This window comes from Cetorhinus maximus, chromosome 3 (genome assembly GCF_964194155.1).
Source record: "Cetorhinus maximus chromosome 3, sCetMax3.hap1.1, whole genome shotgun sequence".
Classification (NCBI taxonomy): domain Eukaryota; kingdom Metazoa; phylum Chordata; class Chondrichthyes; order Lamniformes; family Cetorhinidae; genus Cetorhinus; species Cetorhinus maximus.
The window spans coordinates 114,669,591-114,686,179 of NC_135881.1; the positions used below are offsets into that span (position 1 = coordinate 114,669,591).

Sequence of the window (16,589 nt, forward strand, 5' to 3'; positions counted from 1 at the left end):
ATGCCAAGGTTGGACGGGCAGTGAAAAATGTAATTCAATTAGAGTATTAATGGACTTATTAGGCCTTTTAATTGTTGGCAGGTACGCTGCCAACTCCTGCGCGTCGACCGAAATAATGCACAAGTGCACGATGACGTCATTTTACGCTTATTCAGGTCGGGCACACACCTGCCCGACAAGCAGAAAATTCTGCCCATGCTGTAACTGCATGCAAATCTGCTTTTTCAATAAAAAAACACAACTAGAATACTAATCGAGAGGACTTCCTCACTAGAGCATATGGCCACTTGCTTGAATGAGGAAGCAGAGGAGGTCTTTAACCATGAGAATGAACTCATATCAAGATATGGATAACAGCAGGAACTCATCTATCAAGGAAATAAGTGACACAATTAAACTCGTGCTAAATGCATAAGTTGTCTTCCAAGTCAGTGAGGAGCTACTATCAAATGTACTGTCAAATAGGAATTGCCATGCATAACACATGTTTTTCTGTCTATTAAAATGAATGAATAGAAACTCGCAATCAAACCAACCATCCCAGTGAGCGAAACCCCTGCCAGCAGCAAGGAGTTACAGGCCTGGATTTTCATGTGCCAAAATAGGTCAGCACAAAGGTGGGCAACTAAAAAAAATGGCACCGATGGCATGTGAGCTGGCCTACCACCTCTGCTCCCGACCCTGCCAGCTTTTGTGAGGGCGGGGGAGGGCAAGAAAGTTAAGTCACCTGCATCATTAATTGGGCGCATTTTTGTACAAAGAGGCTCATTAAGAGCTTGCCTTCTAAAGTCCTGAAAATTTCACGAGGTTAGGAGGCCATTGGGAGCTGTGTAAAGCTGAACAACTCCAGCCTGTCACGAACAGAGTCTGCAGCATTGAAAATATTCAAAGTGATTTAAAAAGTGCAAGTTTTGATGCAAATCTATTGCACAAAGAAACCATAAAACCGTAAGACGTAGAAGCAGAAGTAGGCCATTCGACCCATCGAGTCTGCTCCGCCATTCCATGAGATCATGGCTGATCTGATAACCCTCAACTCTGCTTTCCTGCCTTTCCCCCATAACTCTTGATTCCCTTACTAACTAAAAATATGTCTGTCTATCTAACCTTCTCTCGCCTGCCTCCAATGCCAGTATATCTTTCCTTAGATAAGGGGACAAAGACTGTTCACAGAATTCTAGGTGTGGTCTAACTCGTGCCTTGTATAGTTTTAGCAAGGCTTCCCTATTTTTATACTCCATTCCCCTTGAAATAAAGGCCAACATTCCATTTGCCTTCCCTATTACCTGCTGAACTTGTATGCTAGCTTTTTGGGATTCATGCACGAGGAACCCCAAATCCCTCTGTGCTGCAGCTTTCTTCAGTCTTTCTCCATTTAAATAATATTCAGCTCCTCTATTCTTCCTGGCAAAGTGCATAGCCTCACATTTTCACACATTATATTCTATCTGCCACGTTTTTGCCCGCTCACTTAATCTATATCCCTCTGTAGACTGTTTTTGTCATCCTCACCACTTGCCTTCCCACCTATTTTTGTGTCATCCGCAAACTTGGCGATAGTACATTCGCTTCCCTCATCTAAGTCATTAATCTAAATAAATATGACCCCAGCACTGATCCCTGTGGCACTCCACTAGTTACAGGTTGCGATCCTGAAAATGTCCCCCGTATCCCAACTCTCTGTCTTCTATTAGTTGGCCAGTCTTTAATAATCCTAACATTTCCCTAAAGGATCTCAGGTTCCAGGTCTCCATCTGCCCTGGCCAACATGAACATGCAGATTCTTTTCAATTTTCAAATCTTTCACAGACAACAGCCACAGCAATGGGAGCTGAGTCAGGCCAAATGTGACCCATATCCCTGTGTCCCACCTCCATTCTGGCACTGCCCTTCCCCCCACGTACTCCCCAGCCACTAATTGACCAGCAGACCTGTCCCCTCTCCAATCATTGGCCTCAACACCGACCAGCTCTGGTTCGGGATCTGCAAATGAGCTCTCCTCGCGATTCCATCTCCTCCACAAAAATCCAGCCCATAGAGTCTTTAGGGGACAGAAGGAGGTGAGTCTGCCCATCGAGTCCATGCCAGCTCTTGGTAGAGTAATCCAGTCAGTCCCACTCCCCTGCCCTATCCCTGTAGGCATTTAAGAAAAACCTTTCCTTTCAACATTTTTGATATTAGTTTTAAAAAGGATGATATCAAGATTCACCCAATCAGGTCTGTTCACTTTCCAGCTGGCCACGGGAAGGCAGTGTGTCGCAAGGGTGGATGTGTAGGGCCACCAATGGCAGAAGAGTGGAGGCAGGGTGTTAATATGGCAATCACCTTGAGTTAAAAACAATTGCTAGTGAAACAGGGTGATGGGCATTGATTATCCCATCTAAATAGAATAAAAAGATATAGCTGAAACACTTTGTGTGGAAGCCACTTGGAAGTTAGTAGCTCTGAGGAGTTGTCTTGAAAATAAACCAGCTTGAACCAAAAGACCAGCCTGGATTAATTATTCCACCACAACCTCTTATTTTGAATAACATGGTAGCAGAGGATGAACTTTAAGCCTTGCTGATTAATTGCTGTATATGAAGATTTCTGTCTCAATCCTCTGAGGGAAAAGAAGTGCACTGTTGCTGACAATTTAAGTTAAGGAATGGCGGAAGGACATTGCAAAATTGCAAGCTTTGACTATCCACCAATTTTTTCTGACTCTGAGCCTTATCAGCAATGCAAGGCAGAAGTTGAAACGTGGACCCAGGTTACTTCTGTACCCTGGAAGAAGCAAGGTATTGCTTTGGCATTATCATTACCAGCCAAAAGTAAGATAAGGAGTAAGGTATTTTCAGAGTGGAAAGTAGATGGTTTGGATCATGGTGAGGGATTAAGCCTTCTGTTACAATTTTTGGATAAGTTTTACAAAAAGGATGAATTATTGGAAGCGTATGAAGCATGAGCGATCTTTAATAGGTTTAGGAAATCAGATGATCAGTCTATGGAAGAATATATCATGGATTTTGATAATGGTACAGGGGACTACAGAGATTTGAACTTGAAATTCCAGAATCGGTATTGGCATTTAAATTACTGGACTATGCTCGCGTTTCCCACGTTGATTGTCTTTTAGTACTAACAGGGGTTCAGTTCCGGGGAGAGAATCTCTCTTAAATCAAATGGTTGCTCCCCTAAAAAAATTTTCTGGGGAAACAGTCGTTCCCTGCCACTTTTTTAGCAAATGCAAACAACTATGCTGTAAAACAAAGGAGAGAGGATTCAATGGCGGCTAAATTCCGAGGTCGACCAAAGATTAGATAAAGATTCCAATGCAAAGATGGGGTTAATGACAAGAGGTCTGAAAATGGCCGTAACTCTAGCCAATTTGAGAGTCGGGACAAAAAGCATGTCTGGGACGGTGACCGTAGGGTTTTAAACCCAAAAAATGCACAGGGAATGGTTAATCAGTGTTTTTGGTGTGATTCCCAGTATCATTACGTGCTGAACTGCCCACAGCGAAAGAATCTTGTTTTTGAATTGACCCATGAGACAGATTCATCTGAAACTGAAAATGATAATGGTGACTGCCATGATGGAATTGTGTTGATCACTGAGAGTTTGAATCCAGTGATAAGTATCTTGATGGTAGATTCCTTCAGCTGTGCAGTTCTGGACAGTGCTTACACTTCTACGGTGTGTGGCATGGACTGGCTTGACTGCTATCTGGAGTCTCTTGATGAGGCAAACCGGCGGAAGGTCAAGGAATATGAAAGATCTATCTGCTTCAGGTTCAGAGATGACAATACATTAACATCCTCCGAACAGGTGGTCCTCCCTTGTAAGGTAGGAGGGATCAATCTGTTTATCAGTACTGATGTGGTTTCTAGCGAGATACCACTATTGTTGAGCCGATCTGCAACGAAGAAAGCTCAGATGATGTTAGATATGAAGAATGATAGAGCAGTCGTGTTTGGGGAAAAATGTGAATCTACATTTTACTCGATCAGGCCATTACTGCTTGCCACTAAGGAAGCCAGAGATTTCTCATCAAAAAGTTCATGAAGTTTTGTTAACTGCCGAGAATAAGAATTTGGTGGACAATAAAAAGATAATTTAGAAATTACATAGGCAGTTTGCACATCTGGCGCCACAGAAACTGAAGACTCTACTTTGAGATGCGGGGGTGGTCGATAAAGGATATGATGACCTTACTGAACAAATCACTGCTCGGTGTGAAATTTGCCTTAAATATCGCAAGACACCACTGCGTCCTGTTGTGAGCTTGCCACTAGCCAGGGAGTTTAACGATGCAGTGGCAATGGAATTGAAAGCTTGGGACAATGATAGTGGTATTTTCTTATTACACTTCATAGATATGGCAACCAGATTTATTCTATCCACTGTGATGCATGGTAAGGACAAAAAGACCATTGTCGATAAGGTCATGGAGAAATGGGTAGGAACAGGATGAGGAACACCAACGAAGCACCTCACAGATAATGGTGGGGAATTCGCCAATGCGGAATTTTGAGATATGTGCGAAAATTTAAACATCACAGTTATGCACACTGCAGCTGAGAGCCCATTTAGTAATGGTCTTTGTGAAAGAAACCATGCGGTAATAGACGACATGTTACATAAAATATTAGTTGATCAACCTGATTGTAAATTGCAAACGGCACTAGCATGGGCAGTGCATGGAAAGAACTCTCTGCAAATGGTTGGGGGGGATACAGTCCCTACCAGCTGGTGTATGGAAGAAATCCAAAGTTACCTTCGGTGTTGTCAGGTGCTCCCTCCCCCTGTTCTAGAAGGGACTAGCATTAGCTGCACCTTTTCTGCTCATCTGAACGCTTTGCATGCGGGCAGAAAAGCTTTCATTAAAGCTGAAGTTTTGGAGAAAATTCGGCAGGCCTTACGGCACCGCATAAGACCATCAGGAATACAGTTTAGACAAGGAGACATGGTATATTATAAAAGGGAAGGCCAGAAAGAGTGGAAAGGACCTGGCAAGGTAATAGGGAGTGGTGGTAAAGTAGTAATTGTGCAACATGGCAATCAAACTGGTAGGGTACATTCTTCACGGTTAATTGGTACTGACTATACCTTTACAGGTTCTGAACAGGAAATAGAACGTGAAGAGGCACCATGCACTTCACATACACATACACTGGGTAGTTATGAGGAGCAGACGACGGCAGATACAGGGTTGGCTGACTATGAACAAAGTAATACTGAGATACAGGACAACGCTATTCGTCCAAAAGGGCAACTACCCAAAGAAGGAACAAAGGTAACATACATGCCAGAAGGGACCAGTGTGTGGAGGGATGCCACTATCATAGGGGAGTAGGAAAGGCGACTAGGAAATATAAACATTGGCTAAATGTGCAGGATGAAGGACAGGAGACAAGACCTATTGATTGGCAAACCAAGGGAAAGAAGTGGAAACTCAGAAAGCGCAGTATGAGTTCTGACAGTGGACCAGAAAGTGGTCATGACCCTAGAAAAAGATCACAGACTTGCGAATGGAGTTCTATTTGCATGGGAGAACGATCATATAGTAGCAGTCCAGAAAGGGAGAGGAATGTGAGTAGAGGCCATAGCTTAACAAGGGGGACTAGAGAGTAAGCTAGCAATCTCAATAGAAGTAGATGTCCTTATGACTGAGAGATTCTAGTAGCTGCTAATAAATTGGAAAGTAAGATGATAAAGGAAGCCAAACGGAAAGAGTAAGAAAGTTGGAAGGAATTTGGGGTATATACTGAAATACCTGACCAAGGACAGCCAGCTTTATCTCACAGATGGATCTGCACAGAAAAGGTATTCCCAGACGGCACATATAAGGCTGAAATGAGATTAGTAGCCCAAGGCTTTGAAGAGAGACTAGGAGATCAGGGTGTCAGCGTGGACTCACCTACTACGGGGAAAGTAAGTTTGAAGATTTTTTTAGATATTTTGCCATCCTATTCCTGGGAGTGCAAATTGACTGATATAAAGGCTGCGTTTTTACAGGGGGAGAAGTTTCAAAGGGAAGTTTTCTTGAAACCACCCAAAGAAGCCGGGAATGTAGAAGGAAAGCTATGGAAATTGAGCAAGTGTGTTTATGGGTTGAATGATGCATCAAGAGTATGGTATTTTGCCGTGAGGTCTGTCCTGTTGAAAACAGGTTGCAGTCAGTTAAAGGCAGACCCCACGATGGTCTACTGGTACCATAAGGAGAAACTGGCTGGAATCTTTATCATGCATGTTGATTTCCTGTGGGGAGGCTCTGTAGAATTTGAACAATGGGTAATCGAGAAGATAAAGAAGGAATTCCAGGTCGGAAGTCAGGCTTCAGAGGCCTTTAGATACATAGGTTTAGACATTAAGCAGAGCAAGTTAGGAGTGACATTGAATCAACAATCTTATCTAGAAAATGTTAATCATATCCCAATAACATGTGGTAGATCCTCACAAAAAGAGGATCCTGCTATCAAGGAAGAAACGAAACAGTTGAGAAGCTTGATTGGGCAGTTGAACTGGTTGTGCACTCTGACTAGGCCTAATGCTTATTATGATGTTATCACGATGAAACATGCTACAGTTGAGCAAGTTCTGAGAGCAAATAAAACACTTAAAAAATTAATTTCTGAGATGTTTGCTCAAACTTCCAGCCTTGGGTGATCCAGAAGATATGAAGTTGGTCATTTTTAGCGATGCTTCACATGCTGATCTCCCAGATGGGTACTCTAGCACAGCAGGGTTTATCATATTCTTAGTGGGAAAGATTGATAAATGTTGCCCACTGGCTTGGGAGGCCAAGAAAATAAAAAGGGTAGTGAAAAGCACCTTAGCTGCTGAAACATCAGCCTTGGTAGAAGCATTAGGTATGGGGGTTTACTTATCCAATATACTGACAGAAATATTATATAAGGGGCAAAGGTTTGCCCACAGAATGTTATGTTGATAATCGGTCCCTTTGGGACAACGTTCATTCCACGAAAAGTGTCACTGATAAAAGGCTAAGAACAGACCTAGCCAGCATAATAAATGTTAGAGAGAAGAGAGATCTCCAAGATAAAATAGGTTGACACAAGTCACCAACTGTCAGCCTGTTTTATGAAAAGAAGTGCCTCCTCTAAGAAATTATTAAATGTGTTGGAAGAGGGGTGTCTTATTTTGTAATGATGCAGTGTGGAAAAAAAAATTGTTTTATAATTGTTTATATATATGGTAAAATAAATATGGAGATTATAGATGTGGAAATACGTGACATTATTTCCTTCTGTTTGTTTTTTTTAAAAATGTTCTTTAAGTTTTTTTTTGTTTTAAAAAGAAAAGAGGGGAATCTTTTAGTATGGTAATCACCTTGTTTAAAAACAAATTGCTAGTGAAACAGGTGATGGGCATTCATTATCCCATCTAAATAGAATAAAGGAATATAGCTGGAACACTTTGTGTGGAAGCTACTTGGAAGTCAGTAGTACTGAGGAGTTGACTTGAAAATAAACCAGCTTGAACCAAAAGACCAGCCTGGATTAATTCTTCCGCCGCAACCTCTTATTGTGAATAACACAGAGTACCATGAAGATGGATGAACATAGTGGTCAATGCGTGTGTGCCACAAGGATGGGGGTGTTGGGTGATCAATGGCGTGGGTGTGGGTGCGGGGGAATTGAAGAGAGTAAATCCTGGAACCTCTAAGAATACTACCATCCAGAGTTGTCAACCCTAACTATCCCAGTCCCGAGGAGCTCACTGCCTCTGGGGGCATTGAGACCCTCTGTTTGCAAGGATGCTTGCCTCCAAAAGTGCTCCAGCGGTCAGAGACAAGCCTGTGAGTAACTGGATTTTGAGGTACTGTGAGCTTTTGTCCAATTGCTCCATAGTCAGAGAACGAAGCCATAAAGTATATGGTCCAAACAAATTTCTCCTACCCTGGCATCTTCATTCTGATTCAACTTTTCTTAAAGATGAATACAACAAAATTCAGTTACAGTGAGTGACCCTTAAGATGAAAAAACAGCCAATCTGTACCGTTACAAAGAGTGACCCTTATCATCAAAAAGTTGATCTGTACAGTTACACTGTGAGTAACCTTTACACTAAATAAACGGTGACTCTGTACCAATTCAGTGAGTGACCCTTATCCACAATAAACAGTGACTCTGTGCAGGTGCTCAGTGAACATCCTTATACTAAGTAAACAATGACTGGAGAATTGCAAATGTTCAGAAAAGGGTGTAACAATAAGTCCTGCAACTACAGACCAGTCAGTTTAACCTAAATGGTGGGGAAGTTTTGGAAATTATATTTTGCCACAAATTTAATAATCACTTGGGCAAATGAAAAGTACAGGAGGGCACGCCAGGAGCAGCACCAGGCATACCTAAAGATGAGGTGTCAACCTGGTGAAGCTATAAAACAGGACTACTTGCATGTCAAACAGCATAAGCAGCAAGTGATAGACAACGCTAAGCAATCCCACAAACAACGGATCAGATCTAAGCTCTGCAGTCCTGCCACATCCAATCGTGAATGGTGGTGGACAATTAAACAACTCACTGGAGGAGGTGGCTGCATAAATATCGCCATCCTCAGTGATGGAGGAGCCCGGCACATCAGTGCAAAAGATACGGCTGAAGCATTCGCAACAATCTTCAGCCAGAAGGGCCGAGTGGATGATCCATCTCTACCTCCTCCAAAGGTCCCCAGCATCACAGATGCCAGTCTTCAGCCAATTCGATTCACTCCCCGTGCTATCAAGAAATGGCTAAAGGCACTGGATACTGCAAAGGCTATGGGCCCTGGCAACATTTCGGCAATAGCAGTGAAGACTTGTGCTCTGGAACTTGCCGCACGCCCTAGCCAAGCTGTTCCAGTACAGCTACAACACTGGCATCTACCCAGCTATGTGGAAAATTGCCCAGGTATGTCCTGTACACAAAAAGCAGGACAAATCAAACCCGACCAATTACCGCCCATCAGTCTACTCTCCATCATCAGTAATGGAAGGGGTCATCAACAGTGCTATCAAGCAGCACTTGCTTAGCAATAATCTGCTCACTGACGCCCAGTTTGGGTTCCGCCAGGGCCACTCAGCTCCTGACCTCATTACAGCCTTGGTTCAAACACAGACAGAAGAGCTGAACTCCCAAGGTTAGGTGAGAGTGACTGCCCTTGACATCAAGGCAGCATTTGACTGAGTCTAGCATCAAGGAACCCTAGCAAAACTGGAGTCAATGGGAATCAGGGGGAAAACTCTCAGCTGGTTGGAGTCATAACTAGCACAAAGGAAGATGGTTGTAGTTGTTGGACGTCAGTCATCTCAGCTCCAGGACATCACTGCAGGAGTTCCTCAGAGTAGTGTCCTAGTCCCAACCATCTTCAGCTGCTTCATCAATGACCTTCCTTCCATCATAAGATCAGAAGTGGGGATGTTCGCTGATGTTTGCACAAATGTTCAGCACCATTCACGGCTCCTCAGATACTGAAGCAGTCCATGTCCAAATGCAGCAAGACCTGGACAATATCCAGGCTTGGGCTGACAAGTGGCAAGTAACATTCGTGCCACACAAGTGTCAGGCAATGACCATCTCCAACAAGAGAGAATCCAACCATCGCCCCTTGATGTTCAATGGCATTACCAACACTGAATCCCCCACTATCAACACTCTGGGGGTTACCGTTGACCAGAAACTGAACTGGACTAGCAATATGAATACTGTGGCTACAAGAGCAGGTCAGAGGCTAGGAATCATGCGACGAGTAGCTCATCTCCTGACTCCCCAAAGCCTGCCCACCATCGACAAGGCACAAGTCAGGAGTGTGATGGAATATTCCCACTTGCCTGGATGAGTGCAGCTCCTACAACACTGAAGAAGCTGGACACCATCTAGGACAAAGCAGTCTGCTTGATTGGCACCACATCCACAAACATTCACTCCCTCCACCACCCACACAATATCAGCAGTATATACCATCTACAAGATGCACTGCAGGAATTCACCAATGCTCCTTAGACAGCACCTTCCAAACCCACAACCACTACCACCTAGAAGGACAAGGGCAGCAGATAGATGGGAACACCACCACCTGGAAATTCCCCTCCAAGCCACTCACCATCCTGACTTGGAAATATATCGCCTTTCCTTCACTGTCGCTGGGTCAAAATCCTGGAACTCCCTTCCTATCAGCACTGTGGGTGTATCTACACCACATGGACTACAGCAGTCCAAGAAGGCAGCTCACCACCATCTTCTCAAGGGCAACTAGGGATGGTCAATAAATGCTGGACCAGCCAGCGAAGCCCAAATCCTATGAATGAATAAAAAAATTGTGTTAATTAAGGAAATCCAGCATGGATTTGTTAAGGGCAAATCATGTTTAATTAACTTACTGGAGTCTTTTGATGAGGTATCAAAGAGGGTAGATGAGGGTAATGTTGTTGAAATAGCTATACATGGACTTCCAAAAGGCATTTGATAAAGTGCCACACACCAGACTTCTGAGCAAAGTTGGAGTTCATCGAATATAAGGGACAGTAGCAACAATGGATACGAAATGGGCTGACAGACAGGAAGCAGAGTAGTGTCGAATGGTTGCTTTTTGGAATGGAAGCAGCTTTATAGTGGATTTCCTCAGGGATCGGTGTTAGGACCTCTAATCTTCCTGATATATATTAATGATGCAGACCTTGGTATAGAGGGCACAATTTCAAAACTTGTGGATGATACCAAACGTGGCAGCATTCTGAACTATGAGGAGGATAGTGTAGAACTTCAAAAGGTCATAGACAGGTTGGTGGAATAGGCGGACAAGAGGCAGATGAAATTTAATGCAGAGAAGTGTGAAGTGATTCATTTTTGGAGAAAGAACAGAAGAGGGACAATATAAAATAAAGGATACAGTTCTAAAGGACATGCTGGAGCACAGGGACCTAGGCGTATATGTGCATATATCATTGAAGGTGGTAGGGCAAGTTGAGAGTGCGGTTAATAAAGCATATAGCATCCTAAGATTTATCAGTGGGAGCAGAGTACAAAAGCAAGGAAGTTATTTTAAGTAATGCTGTAAAAAGAGACATGCTGTTGAAGCTTTTTGTCTTGCATTCATCAGGACAGATGCAAGAATATCAAATTTCATGGGGAACAACAACTTACACTGCATGAGAAACAAGGCGTTGATTGGTTGACAAGTGAACTCTGACCGGTTGAGGCATTGCCATGGAAAATACACTAGGGTACACTTATCTGCCAAGCTTTTGTTTAAATTCAAAAAATACAAGTTGACTCTCATTTTTGTAAAGCTTCAACGGCATGTTTATTTTTCCAGAAATACTCAAGTTCTGTAGTACCAAGCGACTGCAAGTTATGTTAAGCTTGTATAAAATACTGGTTCAGCCTCAACTGGAGTATTGCGCCCAGTTCTGGGGAGGATGTGATGGCATTACAGCGGGTGCAGAAAAGAGTCACGAGAATGGTGCCAGGGATGAGGAACTTCAGTTAAGTAGATAGGTTGGAGAAGTTGGAACTATTTTCCTTGAAGAAGATAAGGTTGGGAGGAGATTTGATAGAGGTATTCAAAATAATGAGGGTTCTGAACAAAATAGATAGGGAGAAACTGTTCCCGTTGGTGGAAGGATCAAGAACCAGGAGGCACATTTAAGGGAATTGGTAAAAGAAGCGATGACACCATGAGGAAAAACTTTTTCAAGCAGCGAGTAGTTAAGATCTGAAATGCACTACGTGAGTATGTGGTGGAGGCAGGGTCAATCAAGAGAGAATTGGATTATTATCTGAAAAGGAAGAATGTGCAGGGTTATGGGGAAAAGGCGGGTGAGTGCAACTGGTACTAGGTGAATTGCTCCTTCAGAGAGCCAGCACTGACATGAAGGGCTAAATGGTCTCCTTCTATGCTGTAACCATTCTATGATTCTATTACACAGTTACATAGTGAGTGGCTTTAGCCATGGGTGAGCTTTCGCAGTGGCTACTCAAGTGGGTGGTGGGGCACCTCGACCTCCCTCCAGGAGCCCCTTCCCCTCAAGGAGTCAAGCAGGCACCCTCAGGCACCCAAAGGGAGGATGGCTGGCTGTTGGACACCCCAGGGCCTCATCGCAGGTCGCGGTGATGGTGTCCGGCAATTCGGAATCCCCCTTGCCAGTGAACCCTTCAGCCTCGTCCTCTGTGACCGCAGAGGGAGCAGCTGCCCCACAACAGGACAGCCAAAGTAAGCTGGGGCCCTCCAGGCCTCGGATCTCCAAAGGATGGCCGCCAAGGTCATCCAAGACACCAGGGCAAAGTGGAGCAGAGCAGGTGTCGGGGGGCACCTAAATGAAGTGGTAGGGAACGAAAGATTAAGAAGTTTTGATTTCACATGTGGTTGCATGGGTGCACTATGATTGTTAATCTTATGATTGTTAATCTTCTATAGTCCACTTGCACTTTAATGAGGTCTAATGTAGTTTTGTTGTTATGTAGTCCTTAAGCCTGTGCGCACCCCCCCAACTCAAACAACTTCCAAGGGATGTCCCAGCTGGGTCTATGTCTCCCGGAGTCATGCATGTCCAGAGAGGCAAAGGTATTTGACAGGGCCCTTGTGAACCATGTGCAAGAAGTGTCCTGTGCACGCTGAGCCTTTGCCCTTCACATGCTCATTTGTCCCAATGCCCTAGCATAGTAAGTACTACATGCTGGGGTTCCCCTTCAGTTGTCCAGTTGAGCTGACCTAAATCTCCACCCACCTCCAATGACCCAACTTGCATGCTGCACTCCACCACGAGGCTCTGCATGGTTTGCAGCATCCATGGTATTGTGAGCTTCAGCATCCAGGCGAATACCTTTACCCCTCCTCCTGTCACACCCCTCCCCCCATAACAATTGACGCCCCAGGCGCAACATTTGATCTTGCACAGTTACTCTTCCACCCTCCCCCATCACTGTCCCATCCCGTGCAGGTGAATGTCAACGTCCCCTACCTTCTCGAGGAGCCCATCCCCATGACAGTCGATCTGTTCCCCCCCTCTCATATTGCCGACCCCCACATGGCTTCTCCTTCCACATCCCCTCCAACAACCCTCAGCGCCCCTTCACCCACCATCACCGAGCCCCCACCCTCCCATCCTACCGGGTCCCACTGCCCCCTTTAACCCTCACTATTCTTTCCTATCATCGATTCCCGAGTATGCCCCCCAGGACTCCTCAATTGACAATACAAGGCCCCCTCCCTCTGAACCCCTTTACCCTCGTCCCCTCATGCCCATTCACACCTGCAAACCCCTGTAGCCCGCACTCCAGCATGTCCCTTCCCACCCACTCACTCCGTACCAGCTCACCCATTTGATGACTCCTGCAGCATCTCTCCCTTTGCCCTACCACCCCCAACCTCCCCTACACCCCTCTCGGCTTCCACACTCACCCCACCTCTTCATTCCTCTCCTCCCCCTTTAATCCCCTTCCCAGCATACACCATCTTTGCCCAGTGAGTGACCCATGCCCTGAATAAACAGTGACTCTGTACAGTTACGCAATGAGTGACCCTTACCTTGAATAAACAGTGATCCTGTATAGTTAGACAGCGAGTGACCCTTACCTTGAATAAACAGTGACTCCTCTACCATAGCTTCCAAACTCTTATATTTGCTTCATTTAGTAAAACAGATGGTATGACAAAGATAAATGACTTCCAAGCAGACGATTAATATTTGGAATTGAGCCACGCTCGAGTAGCTGACGCAATATTTCCTACTGTTAGGAGCAATCCAACAAGCTTGTCTTACTTTTGTAAACCTAAACTTGGCTTCACTCAAGATAGATGCCTCAGATTTTGAACAAGAAGGAGAGGCAAGAACATTCAAATCCAAAGAGGAGACATTCTTAGGTGATCATGCATGTAACAAATCAAATCGGACCTTAAAGAAAGAATAGTGAAATCAGTACTAATCCAGTTGAAATAAATCAAGCATTCCTATCTCTGAATAGCTGAGTAGCTTGGGAATTCAAAATATATCCTCTTTTTGATAGTTGATCAATTTGCAAATACTTTTTTTTCCCGAACCAACTACTACACAAAAATACCAACTCTATAAAGTGTTATTCCACTCTTCCCTTTCTATTTTCAGATTTTCCCATGCTAACCAACTTCCAGCACTTTCCCCTAAAGACCTACCCAAAGATTAAGAATCTCAAACTTGGTGATGTAGCTCCTCATTACATCAATGGACTGTGCTACCAACTGCCCAGTGAGTGTAGAACTCAAAGACTCAACAAGGAATGTACGTAGGTGTCCTTGAAAGCTAAGTAAATACAGAGCAGAAAAATAATGGTGCATGAAGAAGAGGAACTCAACCAGACATACCAGCAATATACAATATCCTCGGTTTATGCATGGTCAGTTGAATATCCAAATATAATATTAAAGTGCAACCTCAATTATCCATCAGATTTTTAGATGATAATGGGAAAACAGTGCAAGTCATGATAGCTCACTCAACTTTGATGTGCTGCTCATGCTAGTTAAGTTAAACATCACTGGAATCATTTAACTGATCCATCATCTGGAAGCTCCCAATATCCGAGTCCTCAACTCCAGCTGCAAGTCCGATCACACAGATGAATAAGTCTGTGAATAAGTCAAAAACGCTCCTTGACGTCAACTATTGTCAATGAGTTCCAGAGGAGAGCGCAAACTCATCTTCACTGATTTCAGTGGAGCTGTTGATTTGAAAAATCAAAACTGAGTATGCCTATTTAAAAAGACTTCCATTCTAATTATTGAAATGTGTGAAATGTAATGCCAGCCAGTACAGTAAGCAGCTAAATTTACATTCAATACGTGCTCTGCTCACTGGCACAGGCAAGTCTACTTTGACTTTAAAGTCAGCAGTTTTGCAGTGCTAATCTAGAGAGGCTGTTGATGTCAACAGTTGAGGCAATCATATGCTGCCTTTCACACTCGCATTCTTAGCAGGGAAATCCTCGGTGTAGTAAAGCATTTTTAGTCAGCTTTCTAAGGCCTGTGGTGGACCTAGACTGTGCAGTCAAAAGAAAGGGTATGGGTCAGTATATCAGCTAGTAGATGAGTTGGCCTTGCTGGCAGGAAATGAGCAGCAAAGAGAAAGCTACTAAAGGGAACTGAAGTGGGCAGTTGAGAAGCAGTGCATTCAGAAGTCTGCACAACAATTAATACTGATTGGGGGCTTTCAATTATTTGCCAGTTTCTCCTGTCCATTAGGGAAGAGGATCCAATCCATTATAATATGGAGTGAATTACTAAATATCACTTGTCCTAGCACATCATCATTTCAAGGATAGTATTTGTATCACCTACCAATGACAAGAGAAACCACCGCTTTAACCAAATAGAGACTAATGCCGAATAATCTTACAATGATAATACAGGGAACTGGATTTTTATCTTGGAGACGGGAAAGGGGTGCAGGACTAATCCTGCCATCGTGATTCTGCCACTATCGCTAGGCTGTCAGGAAATGGGATTTAGCCTTAATCGGCCTGCTGACCAGGACGGGAATGGAATGATGATGAAGCAGCAGGTTAAAAGACCTGCCTTCGTTCCCCAAAAACATCAGCCCGGTTCTTCCAATGGAATCAGCAGCATAGGTTAAACTATATCAGGAAAGTCTCACAATCTATAGAAATTCAAACATTCTGATCAATTTAACCAGCACCACCCCCTCACTCATTATCCATTTTATGAACATAACTCAACTTCTATTAAACAGCAGGAAGCCATTGAATAGCACATAAAACTACCCAAGTAAACAAACAGACTCTTCAAACCAGCTGTGTAAACAGAATCGAGCATTAGTAAAATTATGAGGCAACTGGTTTACAGCCAAAGGCCCATAAAACTCCCCAAGCAATCAAACTGACCCTAGACTTCTATCTCAGTGGACCTGAGGTGAAAAGTAATGGGGAAAGATTAACATTTACATATCGTTATCATATTAGGCTACCCTTACAATAGTGTGGAATGCACTTTACCTTTTTATTCATTTGATGAACATTTTTAACTTATCGGAAGACTTTTCCACATTTACAATGCTGATCTTTTACTTGATGGCTTGCCAGCTGGTAAAGTAACAATCTGGCAAACACATTGTTTATTGGGTAGTTAAATCTTCCAATCACAGCACTGACATGATTCACCTTAATGATCAGAGATACAACTCATGTTACAGCATTTCGTTATGAACTGTAAAGAAGGTAAAAACATTTTTAAAATTCTTCCCGTCTCCAATCCATGGTTCATGCCTCCATACAGCTGGTGTAAAACCCGACAGCTGATAAAGTCTGACCGCTTCCCTGAAAATGACAAGACTTAGCAGAGATGGGCTCTCAATGCACCTAAAACACTGTCAATTGCCACCCTAGTATGAGCGGGTGGGCTCGAGGAGCTGCTCCCTCCCTGCCCTCATGAAAATGGCCGAGAGTGGAAACGGAGGCGGGACCTCTAGGCGCTCTGCTTGGTGGCCAATTTTTTCCAGTCCCGCCTCCACTTGGTCCCGATTGGGATCATGAAATCCCGACTCTGGATGTGCAATCAAATAAAAGGAAAACAAAAAGTTGATAAGTCGATATATCATGTTAAACTAGTACATC

General features: G+C 43.8%; 1 protein-coding gene across 1 annotated transcript in view; it reads right to left on the reverse strand.

Annotated features, from left to right (window-relative positions):
- crppa (CDP-L-ribitol pyrophosphorylase A) overlaps positions 1-16,589 on the reverse strand; it is a 487,012-nt gene that overhangs the window by 245,177 nt on the left and 225,246 nt on the right. The gene's annotated exons all lie outside the window — the stretch shown is intronic.